The 16,518-nt window shown below is 38.8% G+C and overlaps 2 long non-coding RNA genes across 2 annotated transcripts in view; both read left to right on the top strand.

The window, feature by feature from the left end:
- Positions 1-12,489, top strand: part of LOC117079194 — a 35,571-nt gene extending 23,082 nt beyond the window's left edge. The window contains exons 3-4 of the long non-coding RNA XR_004435304.1: positions 3,702-3,839; positions 12,358-12,489. This is a non-coding gene — a long non-coding RNA (uncharacterized LOC117079194). The remainder of the gene's footprint in view (positions 1-3,701; positions 3,840-12,357) is intronic.
- Positions 12,490-13,065: 576 nt separating this feature from the next.
- Positions 13,066-14,781, top strand: LOC117079389. The gene is made up of 2 exons (XR_004435415.1): positions 13,066-13,363; positions 14,490-14,781. It is a non-coding gene; the product is annotated as an uncharacterized LOC117079389 (long non-coding RNA).
- Positions 14,782-16,518: the final 1,737 nt, after the last annotated feature.

Genomic DNA, 16,518 nt, shown 5'->3' with positions numbered 1-16,518 from the left:
CCCAAAAATCTGAAATTCAAAATACTCTATAATAATTTTTTGAGGGTCATTGGCCCTCAAAAGCTTGAAATACTCAGAGTTTGAAATGCATAATGTTTCAGAACACTTGAGATTTTGGACTTTTTTAGATTAGGGACACTCAATCAATGTATAATGCAAATACTCCACTATCTAAAAAATTCTGAAACCCAAAACGCTTCTGAACCCAAGCATTTTAGATAAGGCATACTCAACTTGTATGAGATTTTATATTATATCATATATACATTATGTATATATGATAGATTGTTTATCCAAATTCACTCCCATCTATTAGAAATATTTTATCCACCCACTAAAGGAAAAATAAGAACATGTGAAAATAGAAAATGGAGAATTATTAGATGTGTGAGAGATTACATTTTAGTCCTATGGAAAAAAATACATACATGAAGCCATTCCCCTTCTGCCAATCAGATTGTTTCAAATGAGCCACCAGCCAACTAAAAGCAGGCTTCACTGTCCCTCACAAGACCCAACATATTCCAGAAAGGAGAAATGGTGATAGCCATTATTTTTCTAACCCAAAATAAATTATGCAGAATTTTTACCTGTTTTAGGATAGAGTGCTGGGTTTTCAAACTTGCAAGTCAGTTATTATATTTATCTATACCCCTGTTTCTCCACACCTTATGATGCAGTAATAAGCAACTCTAAAGTGTCAGTGGTTCAACACACAAACAAAAGCACATTTTTTTGCTCATGCACATGTTCCTGTTGTTCTGAATTCCAGTTTATAACTAGTGAATGAGGCTCTGAAAAACTCTATGAAATTGTCACTGCACCATTTGGAGCACACAGCGTCTTCAGCTGATACATCGGGGAAGAGAGTGCTGGAGGACCTCACACCAAAATTTAACGCTTGACTGGGAAATAATACACAACATTTCTGCCCACAACTATTTGCCCAGAACTAGTCAGATGGTCCTCCTATGACCAACTAGCAGGGAAGTATGCTCCTGCATCTCAGAAGAGGAGAACCAAATAATCTTAAGTAGTAGACGTATCTACTAGAGGTAATGATGATGTAGTAGCTGTTTTACTAAAAGTACTTATTGAAGAAGTAGCTATTGTTCCACCTTGGGAACAATAATCCTCTCAGATTCTTTGAATACCTTCCATGTCTCAGTCTCTCCTTTTTCTATATTTATTTTTCCTAAACATCTTTTTAAAGACATAACACATACACCATACTCTGAACTCATTTAAAGTGTTTTTCAGTATAAGAGTTGTGTAACCATCATCGTAATACAATATTAGAACTTTGTCATCAATCTGAAAAGAAACTGCGTTAGCAGTTAATCTCCATTTCTTATGTGACCATCACCACTCCACTTCTCACACCCTAGGAAACATCTCATCTGTTTTGTGTTTCTGCAGATTTTTTTTATTCTGGACATGTAAAATAAATAGAATCATACAACATATAGTCATTTGTGACCAACTTATTTGATATACTAACATGTTTTAAAGGTTCATTCATATTGTTGCCAAGTATCGGATATTCATTTCTTTTAATTATGATTGAATAATATGTCACTATGTGGATATAACCCATTTATTTACTACTTAATCAGTTGATGGTCCTTTATATTGGTCCTATTATTGACTACTGTGAATTGTTTTGCTATAATCATTTGTGTACGAGTTAAAATGTGGACATATACCTTCATTTCATTTAGGAATATACCTACAAGCAGAATTACTGGATCACATGGTGTTAAGGTTTGGTTGTGTCTCCATCCAAATCTCATCTTGAATTGTAGTTCCCATAATCCCTACCTGTTGTGGGAGGGACCCAGTGGGAGGTAATTGAATCATGGGGGCAGTTATCCTTACGGTGTTCTCATGATAGTGAATGAGTTCTCATGAGATCGGATGGTTTTATTTTTATTTATTTATTTATTTATTTATTATTTATTTATTTATTTATTTATTTTTGAGACGGAGTCTCACTCTGTCGCCCGGGCTGGAGTGCAGTGGCCGGATCTCAGCTCACTGCAAGCTCCGCCTCCCGGGTTTGCACCATTCTCCTGCCTCAGCCTCCCGAGTAGCTGGGACTACAGGTGCCCGCCACCTTGCCCGGCTAGTGTTTTGTGTTTTTTAATGGAGACGGGGTTTCACCGTGTTAGCCAGGATGGTCTTGATCTCCTGACCTCGTGATCCGCCCGTCTCGGCCTCCCAAAGCGCTGGGATTACAGGCTTGAGCCACCACGCCCGGCCAAGATCAGATGGTTTTATAAGGACTTTTCCCCATTTTGCTTGGCACTTCTCCTTGCTGTCACCATGTGAGGAAGTGTTTGCTTCCCCTTCTGCCATGATTGTAAGTTTCCTGAGGCCTCCCCAGCCATGCTGAACTGTGAGTCAATTAAACCTCTTTCCTTTATGAATTACCCAGTCTTGGGTATGTCTTTATTAGCAGCATGAGAACAAACTAATACACAGAGTAACATCATGTTTAATATTTTGAGGTACTGCTAAACTGTTTTCAAAGGGACTACTCAATTTTACAGTCCCATTAGTAGCAGATGAGAGTTCCAATTTTTGTTCATTCTCTCCAATATTTGTTATTTCTATCTTTTCTACTATGGCTCTACTAGTGGGAAAAAGTAATACTTCATTGTGGTTTTGATTTGCATTTCTCTAGCAATTAAAGATGTTGAGTATTTCTTCTGGCCATTTATATATATATATTCTTTAGATAAATATCAACTGAGTCATGTTACTTTTTTTAAAATTGGGTTATTTATCTTTAATGATGGAGTTGTGAGAGTTCTTTATACAATCTGGATAGAAATCCCAGTCTCTTATTCGATATAAGATTGTAAATATATTCACCCATTCTAAGGTTTATACTTTTACTGTCTAGATAGTATTAATTGCAGCACAAAAGTTTTAAACTTTGATGAAGTCCGCCATAGGTTTTGTTTTATGGGTTTTTTTAGTGTTATGTCTAAGAAACCATTGCCTAGCCCAAAGCCATGAAGATTTACTCATATATTTCCTGTGAAAAGATTTGTATTTTAACTCTTACCTTTTGGTGTATGGTCCCCTTTGGGTAATATTTGCGTATGGCATGAAGAAGGGGTCTAAATTTATACTTTTGCACATGGATAGCCAATTGTCCCAGCAAAATTGTTGGAAAGTCTGTTCTTTCTCCATTTTATTGTGTTGGCACCTTTGTCAAAATCAGTTGGCCATGGATGTAACGGCTTCTTTATGGATTCTCATTTACATTGATATAAATGTTTATTGTGTACCACTCTTTCTTAATTACTGTAGCTTTGTAGTAAGTTTTAAATTTGAGAAGTGTGAGCCCTCCAACTTTGTTATTAAATACAAATAGCAAAGTTGTGATCCTTTCCATTAAATATGAATTTAAAACTTGGCTTGTCAATTCTGGGGGGAAAGTAGCTAGCTGAGATTTTTACAGGACTTGTGTTGTATCTATAGATCAATTGAGGAATATTGGCATCTTAACAATGTTAAGTTCTGATTAATTTCTTTCCTTTGTGTTTTATGGTTGTATCAGTTTTTATTGCTGCTGTAACATTTTACTGCATACTTAGTGCATTTAATAGCTTAAATCACACAATGTTTTACAGTTATTTTACATTTTTGTTTGTTTGTTTTTTAATCATTGGTCCATTTCGGTGTCACAGGACTCAATCAATATGTCAGCATGCTACGTTTCTCTCTGAAAGCTCTGGAAGAAAAGCAGTTTCTTTGTCTTTCACAGTGTCCACAAGCTGCCAACATCCTTGGCTTATAGCCCTTTTCCATCTTCAAATCCAGCAAAGGTGGGTTGAGTTTTTCTTTCTCACATTACATCACTTCTACCTTGACTCTTACTCATTCTTCTGCTTTCACGTCTACAAACCTTTGTGATTACATTGGAACAATCAGATAACGTAGGATAATCTCTCTATCATAAAGTCAGCTTATTAGCAACCTTAATTCCTCTTTGCCATGAAACAAAATATATTCACAATTTCCAGGGATAAGGAGATTATCTCTGGGGAAGCATTATTCTGCCTGCTGCAGTAATTCAATGTACTTGTCTTTTACTCTTTGTTAAACTCATCCGTAAGTATATTTTTCTTTTCTGTAATATTGTAAATATAAATATCTTTTTAATTTGTTTGGGGTTATTTATTTATATTACTATAAAAGCAATTGATTTCCACATGTTGATCTTGTATTCACTCATGTTGCTGAGTTTGTTTATTAATTTTAATAATGTTTTAGTGGATTCCTTAAGATTTTCTATTTAACAAGATCACGTCTCCTGAAAATATAGAAATTTTCACTCCTTCATTACAAATATAGATAACTTCTATTTATTTATTTTTTTCTAATTTCCCTGACTGAAACCTTTGCACAATGTGAATAGTAGTGGCAATAGTAGTCATTCTTGTCTTGCTCTTGATTTTAAAGAAAAAAATATGATGTCGTTCACCTTTAAGTATGATGAGTATGTGAGATTTTTCATAGAAAGCATTTATCAAGCAGTTGACTGTTCACATGTTTTAACAATACCCTGGGGGTGTAAATTGCTCCACTATCTGATCCAATTAAATAGGGACTCTTTTAAAGGGGAAGGGTGCTGAGGCTTTGAGGTTGCTCAGACCTCAGGGAGGCTTTTTTTAGCTGTCTCTTTCCCTGGTTTTCTCTGGTCATCTTCAACTGCTCTACCAATTCCCCTGTTGCTGTAGAAGTCTCCTTTTAGTTGCTCACCACTAAGATATCTATTGTTTTTGGCAGTGCCCTTGGGCATGATCTTTCCCATACTGTTTTAAATAAAGCCAGTGTTGTTTGGGAGAGTTATACTCATGTCCTATTGCCACTGTAACAAATAACTGCAAACTTAGAGACTTAAATAACAAGTATCTATTCTATTACAGTCTTTAGGTAAGAGTTTAAAGTCAAGGTGCTGGCAAGGCTACGTTCCTTCTGTGAGTTCCACTAGAGAATCAGTTTCTTTGCTTTTCAGCTTCTAGAGTCTATTAGCATTCCTTTGCTTGAGGCCTTCCTTAAATTACTCCAACTCTTGTGTTTATCATTACATATACTTGTGTCTCTCCCTCTGACTCTCAGGTTTCCATCTTATAAGGACCTTTTTCATAACAATGGAACCACTCAGGTAACCCAGGATAATCTTTTCATCTCAATATCCTTAATTTAATCAAATTTAAAAAGTGTCTTTTGCCACGTAAGGTAACATCTTTGCATGTTCTGTGTATTAAGACATGGACATCATTGGAGAAACCTTATTCTGCTTCAGTTGTGAGGTTCTTTGTGCTTCAGTCTTGTCTCTTTCCATGGGCAGAAAATCCATGTCATTGGATGAGATAGTGGCCCACTTCTCCCGGAGTAGCAACCGTGATCTCAGTGGAGATTTTAGACCCTAGTCTTCTGTGTTTGTCCCTCCTCATGTGGAACTTCTGCCCTACAAGCAAGCCATGGCAGACAGATGCATTCAGGGCCAAGGATTGTTTACCTGATTCACCTAGAGCAGAGCCTTCACCCTGAAAATGGTGGCTGTATCAGGAAAGAGCTCTGGAACAGAGTTATCTGTAATCTGGAACTGAGACTATTGCCAGGGGTTCCTTGCTCCCAGAGCCCCCAAGATGGAGGCAGGCCGCTTCCAAGATGGTGGCAAGCCTCTTGTGCTCTGACCTGGGGTTCTTGGCCTCACTGATTCCAAGGAATGGAATCTTGGGCCATGCAGTGAGTGTTATAGCTCTATTAGAAGCCGTGGGTCACGGAAGAGAACCGTGGAGCCCAGCAATTAGTGTTCAGCTTGCTTAGGATGAACCCGGGCACTTAGCCATGCAGGAACAATGATGAGTCTTTAGCCTGATCAGGAGCGTCAATGGGCACGTCACTGGATCGGGAGCACAGCGGACACCCTGCCAGATCCAGAGAGGGAGAAGTCAGTGGAGGGCCTGCGATGGCAGCAAACAGCAATGGTGAACGGTGAGTGAAAGCTCAGCTTGAGCTGTAAGAAACACAGACCAGAAGAGTGTGCAGTTGTAAGATTTAATAGCGTGAAAACAGAGCTCCCATGCAAAGGGAGGGGACCCAAAGTGGATAGCTGTTGCTGGACTGAATGCCTGGATTTATATCCTGATCATTGTACCTTCCCCCTTTTGCTCTCAGGAGATAGACTGGCTATTTCTTCACCTCCCGTTTTTGCCTAATTAGCATTTTAGTGAGCTCTCTTTGGTGGGGTGTGAGCTAAGTTGCAAGTCCCCTGTTTAAAGGTGGATGCAGTCACCTTCCCAGCTAGGCTTAGGGATTTTCAGGTTGCCTAGGAAATCCAGCTAGTCCTGTTTCTCAATACTATGAAATATGCCTCTGGCCTACCCTCCCTGGTTTAACTGCAGTCTTCAACTGAAAATTTGGTGAAGACATAGCCCCATGTTCTTGGTAAGCATGTCTGGAGTATAGCTCCCCTCATACTCAGTTGGGGAAAAGAGGGAGTGGCATGAGTGGATCATGGCTCAAATGCCAAAGCTCACTGTTCTTACAAGATTTAGTAGATTTTCTTAAGTATATTTTTCCTCTATCTACTGTATGCCCTTAGGAATATTTTTGGAGACTTTGAATGCTTTTATATGTTTTATTCACAATTTTCAGTGGTTAAGTGATTGTTTCACTGGCAGTAGTGCCCACCATGCTTTTCCTGTTACCATTACAGAAGTTTTTCTCTAATGTACCCTTTTATGTTGTGACAAGCTATGATTCCCTCTGCCCTACAACTCCCACTCACTCCAGTGGAATGGAACCACCCATTCAGGAGATGCCAGACACATTGTTACCAAAGTTGTTTCTTTAGAAAATTTGTTTTATTTCCATAGGTTATTGGGGAACAGATGGTATTTGACTATATGAGTCAGTTCTTTAGCAGTGATTTGTGAGATTTTGGTGTACCCATCACCCGAGCAGTATACACTGCACCCAGTTTGTAGTATCCCTCACCCCTTTCCCATCCTTTCCCCTTGAGTCTCCAAAGTCCATTGTGTCATTCTTACACCTTTGCCTCTTCATATCTTAGCTCCTACTTATGAGTAAGAATATATAATGTTTGTTTTTCCATTCTAGGGTTACTTCACTTAGAATAATACTCTCCAATCTCATCCAAGTTGCTGCAAATGCCATGGCTTTTTTATGGCTTTATCCTTTTTATGGCTAAGTAGTATTCTATCTCATATATACATATATGTGTATATATATATACACATATATGTGTATATATATATACATATATGTGTATATATATATACACATATATGTGTGTATATATATATATATACACACACACGCACATACATATCAGTTTCTTTATCCACTTGTTGATTAATGGGCATTCCGGTTGGCTCCACATTTTTGTAATTGCGAATTGTACTGCTATAAACATGCATGTGCAAGTATCTTTTTTTGTATAATGACTTCTCTTCCTCAGGGTAGATACCCAGTAGTGGGATTGTTGAATTAAATGGTAGTTCTACTATTAGTTCTTTAAGGAATTTCCACATTATTTTCTCCATAGTGGTTGTACTAGGTTATATTACCACCAGCAGTGTAACAGTGTTTCTTGTTCACCATATCCATGCCAACATCTATTATTTTTTATTTTTTTATTATAGTCATTGTTGCAGGAGTAAGGTGGTATCACATTGTGGTTTTGATTTGCGTTTCCTTGATCATTAATGATGCTGAGCATTTGTTAGATTTGTTGACCCTTTGTATATATTCTTTTGAGAACTGTCTATTCATCTCCTTAGCCCACATTTTGATGGGACATGATCAAGAGGGTTTTATAGCAGGAATGCAGGGATGGTTTAACATATGCACATCAGCAAATGTGGTACACCACATAAACAGAAATAAAAACAAAAGTCACATAATCATCTCAATAGACGTAGAAAAAGCATTCAACAAAATCCAGCATCCCTTTGTGATTAAAACTCTTAACAAAATCAGCATACAAGAGACATATCTCAATGTAATGAAAGCCATCTATGACAAACCCACAGTCAACATAATACTGAATGGGGAAAGGTTGAAAGCGTTCCCTCTGAGAAATGGAACAAGACAAGGATGCCCACTCTCACCATTTATCTTCAACATAGTACTGGAAGTCCTCGCCAGAGCAATCAGACAAGAGAAAGAAATAAAGGGCATCCAAATCAGTAAAGGGGCAGTCAAACTGTCGCTATTTGCTGATTATATGATTGTATACCTAGAGAACCTTAAAGACTTCTTTTTAAAAAATTGTACTGGGACACATGCCTTCCATTTGTTCACTGACAGATTGTAAAAAATCCATGTCCAAGATCTCTAAGATGAAGCTACAGAGGAAAACACAATGATTTTTCCCACACTTCACATGCTGACTAACTCAAATCACTGTTTCCTGATGTCTGCCCTGAATTATGTTATTTTTGTATGCAGGCTTCTTTTCCCTGAGCCAAAGCTCATAGTTTGTTTGCTCTTTTTAAATTTCACTTTGGGTCTTAACTATATTGTCTCTATTCTCTCTTTATTTCTTCCTTTTAGCACTTCCTTTCTCTACTGTTTTATTAAAATTTAATATCCTCTCTATCTATAATTCACCTCTTATTTATTTCTCATGTTCAAGGTTTTTACATAGTAATTAATAATCAGGTCATCCTGAAATTTGGATTGTTGATGTCTTTGTAATTCCAAGAGGTTTTGAGGTACCAGGTGGGCCCAGAGACTCTGAAATTTACTCCAGTTCTATCTCTTGTTGCTAACCTCCAGTAGACACTTGACATACAGTTCCTTGCTTTATTTATCATTTTCTACACTGATACTCTCATGCAAGCATTTCACAGGGGTTTAAAAAGAAAGGTTGGGACAGTAAGGAATGAATGTTGACCTCAGGGAGAACTAAAAGAGGTAGTTTAGAGAGCACAGAAGCTTAAAAAAACACAAAACTTTTTCAAAGGGGACTGATCTGATAAGAAAAATAGTAGAAGGATGCGTACAGGGAATAATAAATTTAGGAGATTCTTAAATGATTCAACTAATCTAGATGAAATAGAAGAAGATTGAGGAGAGGCTCTGGAGCCTAGAATATTAGGCTCTGGAATCTCGAATTCTCCCTCTCAGCAACGTCTTTTTATTCCACCCTTCCCTTCCTCTTGTCTCCCAAAAATATGTCACAGAGATAGAAATAAACAAAAAAAGGTTAAGAATTGTACTTTAAGCATAGTGTCAGAATTTATCTTATGGAGGAGACTGTCTTTTGATTAGCAAAACACACTGGCATAACTTTTTAACTGAAACATAAGCTTCAGATTATTTCCTAGTCGGGTGGGGAACAACCTAAAAAACAATAAATAAATAAACAGAATACATTGCTTAATAAGCAACAGGAATAACAATAACTAGCATTTAGTGAGCTCTTACTATGAACCACATATATTTACAGGCCTTACATATGCAACAATTTATTTAATCTTGACCATCCTGTGAGGTAGGTATTTGTAGTAGTCTCATTTTATAGATGGAAAAGATAAATCATAAATTGATTAGTAACTTTCTCAAGGTCACCAGAGTAATGATAGGCAGGGATTTGAAAACTTAGTATTCCTCCATTCTGTCCATAGCAAGAAATATAGAAAGATCCTTGACCAAAAGATGGCTGGGAAGAGAAGTGTGGGAACTCTAATAAAAAAATAATGGAGGAGAGCTGACCTGAATCAGAGGAAGACAAATGTGGAAAGATGACCATCACTGGAACTTAGCACATGGAGAGAGAATCAGCTGGTGAAATTCTGTATTCACCAGAAAGATAGATTTTTTTTTTTTTTTTTTTGAGATGGAGTCTTTCTCTGTCGCCCATGCTGGAGCTCAATGGTGCAAACTTGGGTCACTGCAACCTCCACCTCCTGGGTTCAAGTGATTCCTCTGCCTCCACCTCAGCCTCCCGAGTATCTGGGATTATAGGCATGCACCACTACACCTGGATACATTTTGTATTTTTAGTAGAGATGGAATTTCACTATGTTGGTCAGGTCTGGGCAAAATGGCAAGACTCTGACTCTACAAAAAAAAAAAAAAAAAAAAAAATTAAAGAAAAAAATTAGTTGTGGTTGTGTTTACCCATAGTTCCAACTATTCTGGAGACTGAGACAAGAGGATCACTTTGAGCACAGGAGTTTAAGGCTGCAGTAAGCTGTGATCATGCCACTGTACTCCAGCCTGAGTGACAGACAAAGACCCCATCTCTAAAGAAAAAATAAAATAAATAAGTGTATAAAATTTTACTGTGGTAGATGATTTGAACAATGAGTTAGGGTGTGACTAAATCAGGGTATAAAATAACACTTTATTGGTGTTTTGGCTAGATATTAAGAAATCTATTTTTCCTTTCTCCACCACTTCTTTCTCAGAAAGAAAATATATGCAGAGCATGAAAAACTAACCGTTACATATTATGCAAGATTTTAGGTGTAAAACTCCACTATAGAAACTGGTAACTTCACCTAAACCATCTGGTAGGCTCCTTTCATGTATACCAGGAAGGATGCAATTTTACTGAGAAAAAGTTTTTAATAAGATAGGATTAAGGTATTTCTCTGCCATCACGAAGCCCGAAAGTCAGATATAATCACTCTGAAGCAAAGAAAGTCGAAGTCAGAGAACATTTGCTGGCACCTATGTTCCTTGTAGGTGGGAGGGCAACCAGATAATTTATCCTGTTGCATCAAATGAGACGACTGGAGCCGTCTGCTCCAGACCTGGTCGTCTGAGACAGCCGACTTGGACCCAGCAGCGTGTCGAAGGACGGAGGGAGGAGGCGACAGAGAACATGCACAAATCACCAAGCTAGAGAAGCCTCAAGTATCCTCTCTTAAATGCATGCAAAAGGAATCCTGAAAAGAATGAGAGAAAGATAAATAGTCAAGCCTGCTTTTAGACCACACAGACATGTGCTAGCCTGTTAATGTCCTTGAAATCTTTACCCCTGGAAAACAGAGTACAGTCAGTGCCATAGACTTGGACCAGCTTGGTTTGTGACTCACTTTCCCTACTGGTGGGAAGTAGTAGAATCATGACCAGAAACCTTGATCTTGAGGAGATCACAAAAACAAAAACACAGAACAAAGATCAAGAACAAGGGGGATAAGAGCAAGAAAGACTCAAGCATTCCCCCCCGCCCCCCACAGCAGAGGAGAAAGTTACAAAAGAGTAGAGGTAATCCTGATGCCCAGAAAATGAGCAGAAGCTGGCTGGAAATCATTCCTTTCATAGTCACTGCCCTCTTGGGCAGCCTGGCACTCCTGGGAACCTAAAGCCCAGTCCCATTTCTTCCACCCGGTTGCATGAAATAGCCCTAACATTCGTAATTAATGCCTAAATTTTCTTAAACTAGCAGAAGCAAGTTTCTACTATAATCTCAATTTGTAAATGGATATAAACTCTTGCCTTTTGTGAGGCTATGCCAGTGGGTAGTGTGATAAAAATGAATTGGCAAACCTGCCTTTAAAAATTAACAGTAGAGAGGATGGGCAGATAGTTAAAAACCACCATGTCCAACCACTGAAAGACCATCATTATCTCCAAGCTTCAGATGAAGGAATTGAGAAGCCAAGTCATTCAATACCTTGCTCAGTGTCCACAACAAGAAATTCAGGGTTGAGCACCTACCAGTCCCAAAGCACAAACTAAATCCAGGGGAACCAGGAGGCAATTCCACAGTGAGCAGCTCCCTTGGCACTGCTCCTATCCAGAGTCTTTGGACCATGGATTCAGCATCCTTCCATGTACTCAAATCTCTTTATTTTGGAGATACCTTTAGAGAACAAAATGACAAGTTTCTCAGAGGCATGGCTTATGAGAAATTTAGCTTACCTGGCTTATGAGTATCAGATGATCCAGTGACTTTTGGGGTGAAATAAGCACTATGCTTAAAATGGAAAAGGTTTCGTGTGTGTAATTAAATGGCCCTATAAGAATAGCTACAGAAGTTCAACATGTTTAAATCCACAAGTTCATTAGTGTTCTGAAGATAATCTAGGGAAGTCATACATCAGTTAGGTGTGGGACACAAAAACCCTGAGATCTAAATTGCCCTGAACCGTTTTCATAGGATGACTAAGGACAAGCCATTCATTCTCTCTAGAACTCAGTTTTCTCATCAGAAAATGAAAAGACCAGACTGGATGGACAGTGGCTCCTTGCAGACATGCTAATTTGTAAAACTTTATACTTACACGCTATTAAAAATGAGGAATGAATTCAATGTTGGTGTAATCTATTTTCTTTCTCTCCTCTTTCTAGAAGAGCACCAATATGGATCAAGGAAGGACTGAAAGGCAGTAAAGGGCACACTAGGACTCTGTAAGAAGACAGAGAGAAGATCCAGCCTCTTGCCATTTGTGATTCTCTTTCTTCCTGCCTATGTGGATAGCTGCAGTGGTAAATGAGTCCATTACGTCCTACTATTGATTAATGTGCCCTTGTCCTTGAAATATCCTTTGCAACCAAAATAAGTTTGTGGGGCAAGAAAACAGAATGAACAGCTCAGCGTGTCTCTACATTATTAGAGAATTTGGGGAGTGTTGTATGTGGCCCCTAAAGTTACAACTGAGATGGAAAAATTGGGAAGATGGAATTACTGGAGAGGACGAGGACGGAAAGGAATAAAGAGTGTGCCGTTGTTTTGCTTGTCTCCTGCCTTACACCGACAGGACCCAGCGCGAGGAGACAGGGAACAAAGAGTTATTTACAAGGTCCTGGAAATTTAGCTTATCTGGAAGCCTGGGTTTAACTGTAATTGTCTGCATTAAGCCTGCCGAGGATACACACTCTTGGTTTCAGAATAGGCCCAAGAATAACTATATTCAAGCATTTCAATTCTTTCCATTATGAATACAACACCCTAGGGCAGGTTTCTAAGGGCCCTGACAACTTGAATTTGTCTTTTCCTACTTGCCTGCTTGTGACTGAGCTTACAAAGAAATGACTTTAAACAATGTCACACCTCTTTACCCACACACACAGTTTACAGGACCTCATTCGCACTCCAATGACAATGAAAGGAAGACGCAAAGAACTCCGTTCCCGGCAACCTTGGCAAAGTCATTTCCCAGTTCCTTCACTCACTTTCCTTATCGTGGCAAAATGAAGGGCTGGATTAGAAGAGAGAATCTTTATGAATCTTTCCAATTTTTAACTCCATTCAATTCAACAAACATTTGCCAAGTGGATACTATGTTGCAGTCACTGTGCTACACAGCTCCCAGCTGTATAATTTTTGTTTTATTCCATCGAAAACTAGAGTCAGGTAATTTTCATGCAATTTTTAGCACGAAATCACCGGACTGGGAGCCACAAGACCTAGGTTCTGCTTACAGCAACATCATTAAATATTTGTGTGATCTTTACAGTTACATTAGACATCTGGGTTTTAGTTTCATCATCTGTAAAAGGAGAAGGAAACATGAGGGTTATGTTGATAGTTCACAGGCAGTCTGAAGTATTTTGTCATCCACCAGTTTTTTGTTTGTTTTTCTGTTTTTGAGTAGGAGTTTTCCTCTCTTTGCCCAGGCTGGAGTGCAATGGCGTGATCTCAGCTCACCGCAACCTCCACCTCCTGGGTTCAAGCAATTCTCCTGCCTCAGCCTCCCGAGTAGCTGGGATTACCGGCATGTGCCACCACGCCCGGCTAATTTTGTATTTTCAGTAAAGATGGGATTTCTCCACATTGGTCAGGCTGGTCTTGAACTCCCGACCTCAGGTGATCCAACTGCCTTGGCCTCCCCAAGTGCTGGGATTACAGGTGTGAGCCACCACGCCCACCCTCATCCACCAGTCTTATAACCACCATACACTGAAGGCATATTCTGTGCTAGGCTGTCAGATAAGAACTGAGGATTCGGAGAAAAATAAATAACCTGGATAGTTCTTTCAACAAATTAGAAGGAGTACTTAGATTTATTCTCTTTTGACTTTGCCTTATTAGGAAAATCTTCCCTGAGGCATAATCAGAATTTTTTCTCCTCCCTCTTTTTCTTGGAATCTTGAGCATTGTTTTAGTAGGGAGTTATTGTACAGCATAGACCTGGTTAACTTACATTCCTGTCTTCCCTTTCAGTCTGGGAGTCCTTGAGGACAGATCTTAGCCACTAGGTTCTCTGTATTTACAATTCTTATACAGGTTCTACAACCTAGCAGGTGCTTAATGTAAGTGCTTTCTAGTGATTCACTACCACTTTATTACTCTATTCCAGGTGTCAGTTTGTTCCCAACATACCAGACAGAGAGAGCAATTTTCACCAGAGAAGATCCCGATGTGTTTTATGCTAGATCTGACTTTAATTAAGTGTAAGTTGATTAGTTAACTTTACATTTGTTCATTCACTTGGAATATGACAAAGCAAAGCCTCATTCTCCTCTCCTTCCCATTGTAGGTAGACTATGCTCCCATCAGGGCTGGAATTGGCCCATGTAACTTGCTTTAGCTGATGAAATGTTACCAAACACAACATGATCAAAGGCTTGGGAGATGATTTCCCTCCTGTGCTTCTGCAATTGCCATGGAAAGAACATGGTCTGGTGGTCCCTGATTCCTAAAGAATGAAAGACACATGGAAAAGGCTTGGCATAAATGTGTAGTTTGGAGTCAAGCCCAACCTAGATCAGACAACATTTAGCCAACCTTCAGATTCGTGAACAAGAATAAATAATTATTGTTTTAATTCACTGCATTTTGAGATAATTTATTATTCAGCACTTTGATAACAAAAGATGACTGATGTGAGTAGAAAACCATAGCTGAATCACTCCTTTAGACATCTTGAGGCTTCTCTCTTCATTACCTCTCCAAATTCTAGAGAATCTATTTGCTCAATAGAGATTGAGAAAACAAAAAATGTAGGATGTTGGGTACAGAGATTAAGGGCACAGTCATTGCCTTCAAGGAACTCACAGTCCTGTTGGAGAGGCAGATAAGTAAATTAACGAATACAGTTAAGATGTTACATGTGCTTTGATAGGCTGAGATCACACATAGATGGGCAGTTATGAGGGATACCTGAACAAATCTAGCAGGTAAGTGAACTCACTGAAAAACTATTAAGAAATGGTGATGTTAAGCTGAATTTTGACAGATCAGTAAGAAATAATAAAATGTAGAGACATTAAAGGTGATAAAGCAGAACAAGTAATATGTGCAGTCTCTTGAGTAAAAGAAAGCATGGCATGATGAAATGTAGAAAATATCTCAGACTTTGAAACCAGAAGGGTAGTGGGTTTACATCTTGACTCCACCACTTACCAACTATACTAATTTGCATAATACTTAGCTTCACTAAGACTCAGTTTTCTTAACTGTAAAATGGGAATAATTTTACACTTCTTGCAAAAGTAGCTGTGAATGTTAGATATAACAGAAGCAGAAGAAAACGTGCAGAGGTAGCTAGTGATGAAGAGGAGGGCAGCAAGAGAGTGAGGAAAAAGAGGAAGGGAATAGAGAGGAAGAAGAGGGAAATAATGCAGTTAAACTTTTCTAGTGCATCAAAGCAAGGAGGTAAATCTGTTGCACACCCTTTAAAATGGCTTTAGAAAGAAACCAAACAAAATTTTTCTAACAGGGATGAATAACCAGCAAGCTTTATTTCTGGCTCCTACAGAAGCAAACATCTCTAGCTTTCCACAGTGCTTGGAGTTGCACCACGCCTGCTCAGTCAGCTCCTTAATCACCTCTACCTCTACCCCAAGTCCGCTTTGGTTGGGATCTTCAAAATTTGGAGCACTGTCATGTGAGGAGGAGATTTGGGGTATCAGAATTTAAATTGTCACTGCTCACCAGTGCTATAATGCCACAGCTTTCCTCCATCTCCGAACACAGCTCTTACCACTCTGCCCCTTACTCACTAGCTTGCACACGCATGGACCGTCCTTTGATTTCTCATAGACACTGAGCTTGGCTCTTCCTCAAGGTCTTCACCTTTGCGGTTTACTCTGCTTAGAATTTTTTCTCCAGAGTTTGCATGTTTGTTTTCCACAGCTGACTCCTAGTCAAAACTCAGGTTCTAATTCCAACAATTCCCCCTCAAAGACATTTTTTCCCCTGACAACCCACTTGTAATGATGCATTTCAAAGATAATTTATATGAAATCATGCATTTCAAATGTACACCTTTACTATCTCTTTCCTATTCACACTCAATCTGACTTCATGAATGAGATTTTCTAAGTCCTGAAGCCTAGAAAAATGACTGGAAAACCATGGGTGTCCAATAATGATTCCGTACACACACATACAGAGAACTAATTGGTACGATGTCTAAGGACACAGGGTCAGCTCAATAAGAGGCTAGTTAATCTAACCCAAATCTTCCTCAAAATAGAATGGGGGATATTCATGAAACTCTGAAGCAGAGTATAAAAGGCAAGAGCATGATCTGGATTGGGGTGAGAGATGAGGCAGGCGATGTC

The sequence above is a fragment of the Trachypithecus francoisi genome, unplaced genomic scaffold (assembly GCF_009764315.1).
Source record: "Trachypithecus francoisi isolate TF-2019V2 unplaced genomic scaffold, Tfra_2.0 Lachesis_group7, whole genome shotgun sequence".
NCBI classification, from domain to species: domain Eukaryota; kingdom Metazoa; phylum Chordata; class Mammalia; order Primates; family Cercopithecidae; genus Trachypithecus; species Trachypithecus francoisi.
Note: the sequence above shows the minus strand (reverse complement) of the source record. Positions and strands in the feature narration are given on the sequence as shown.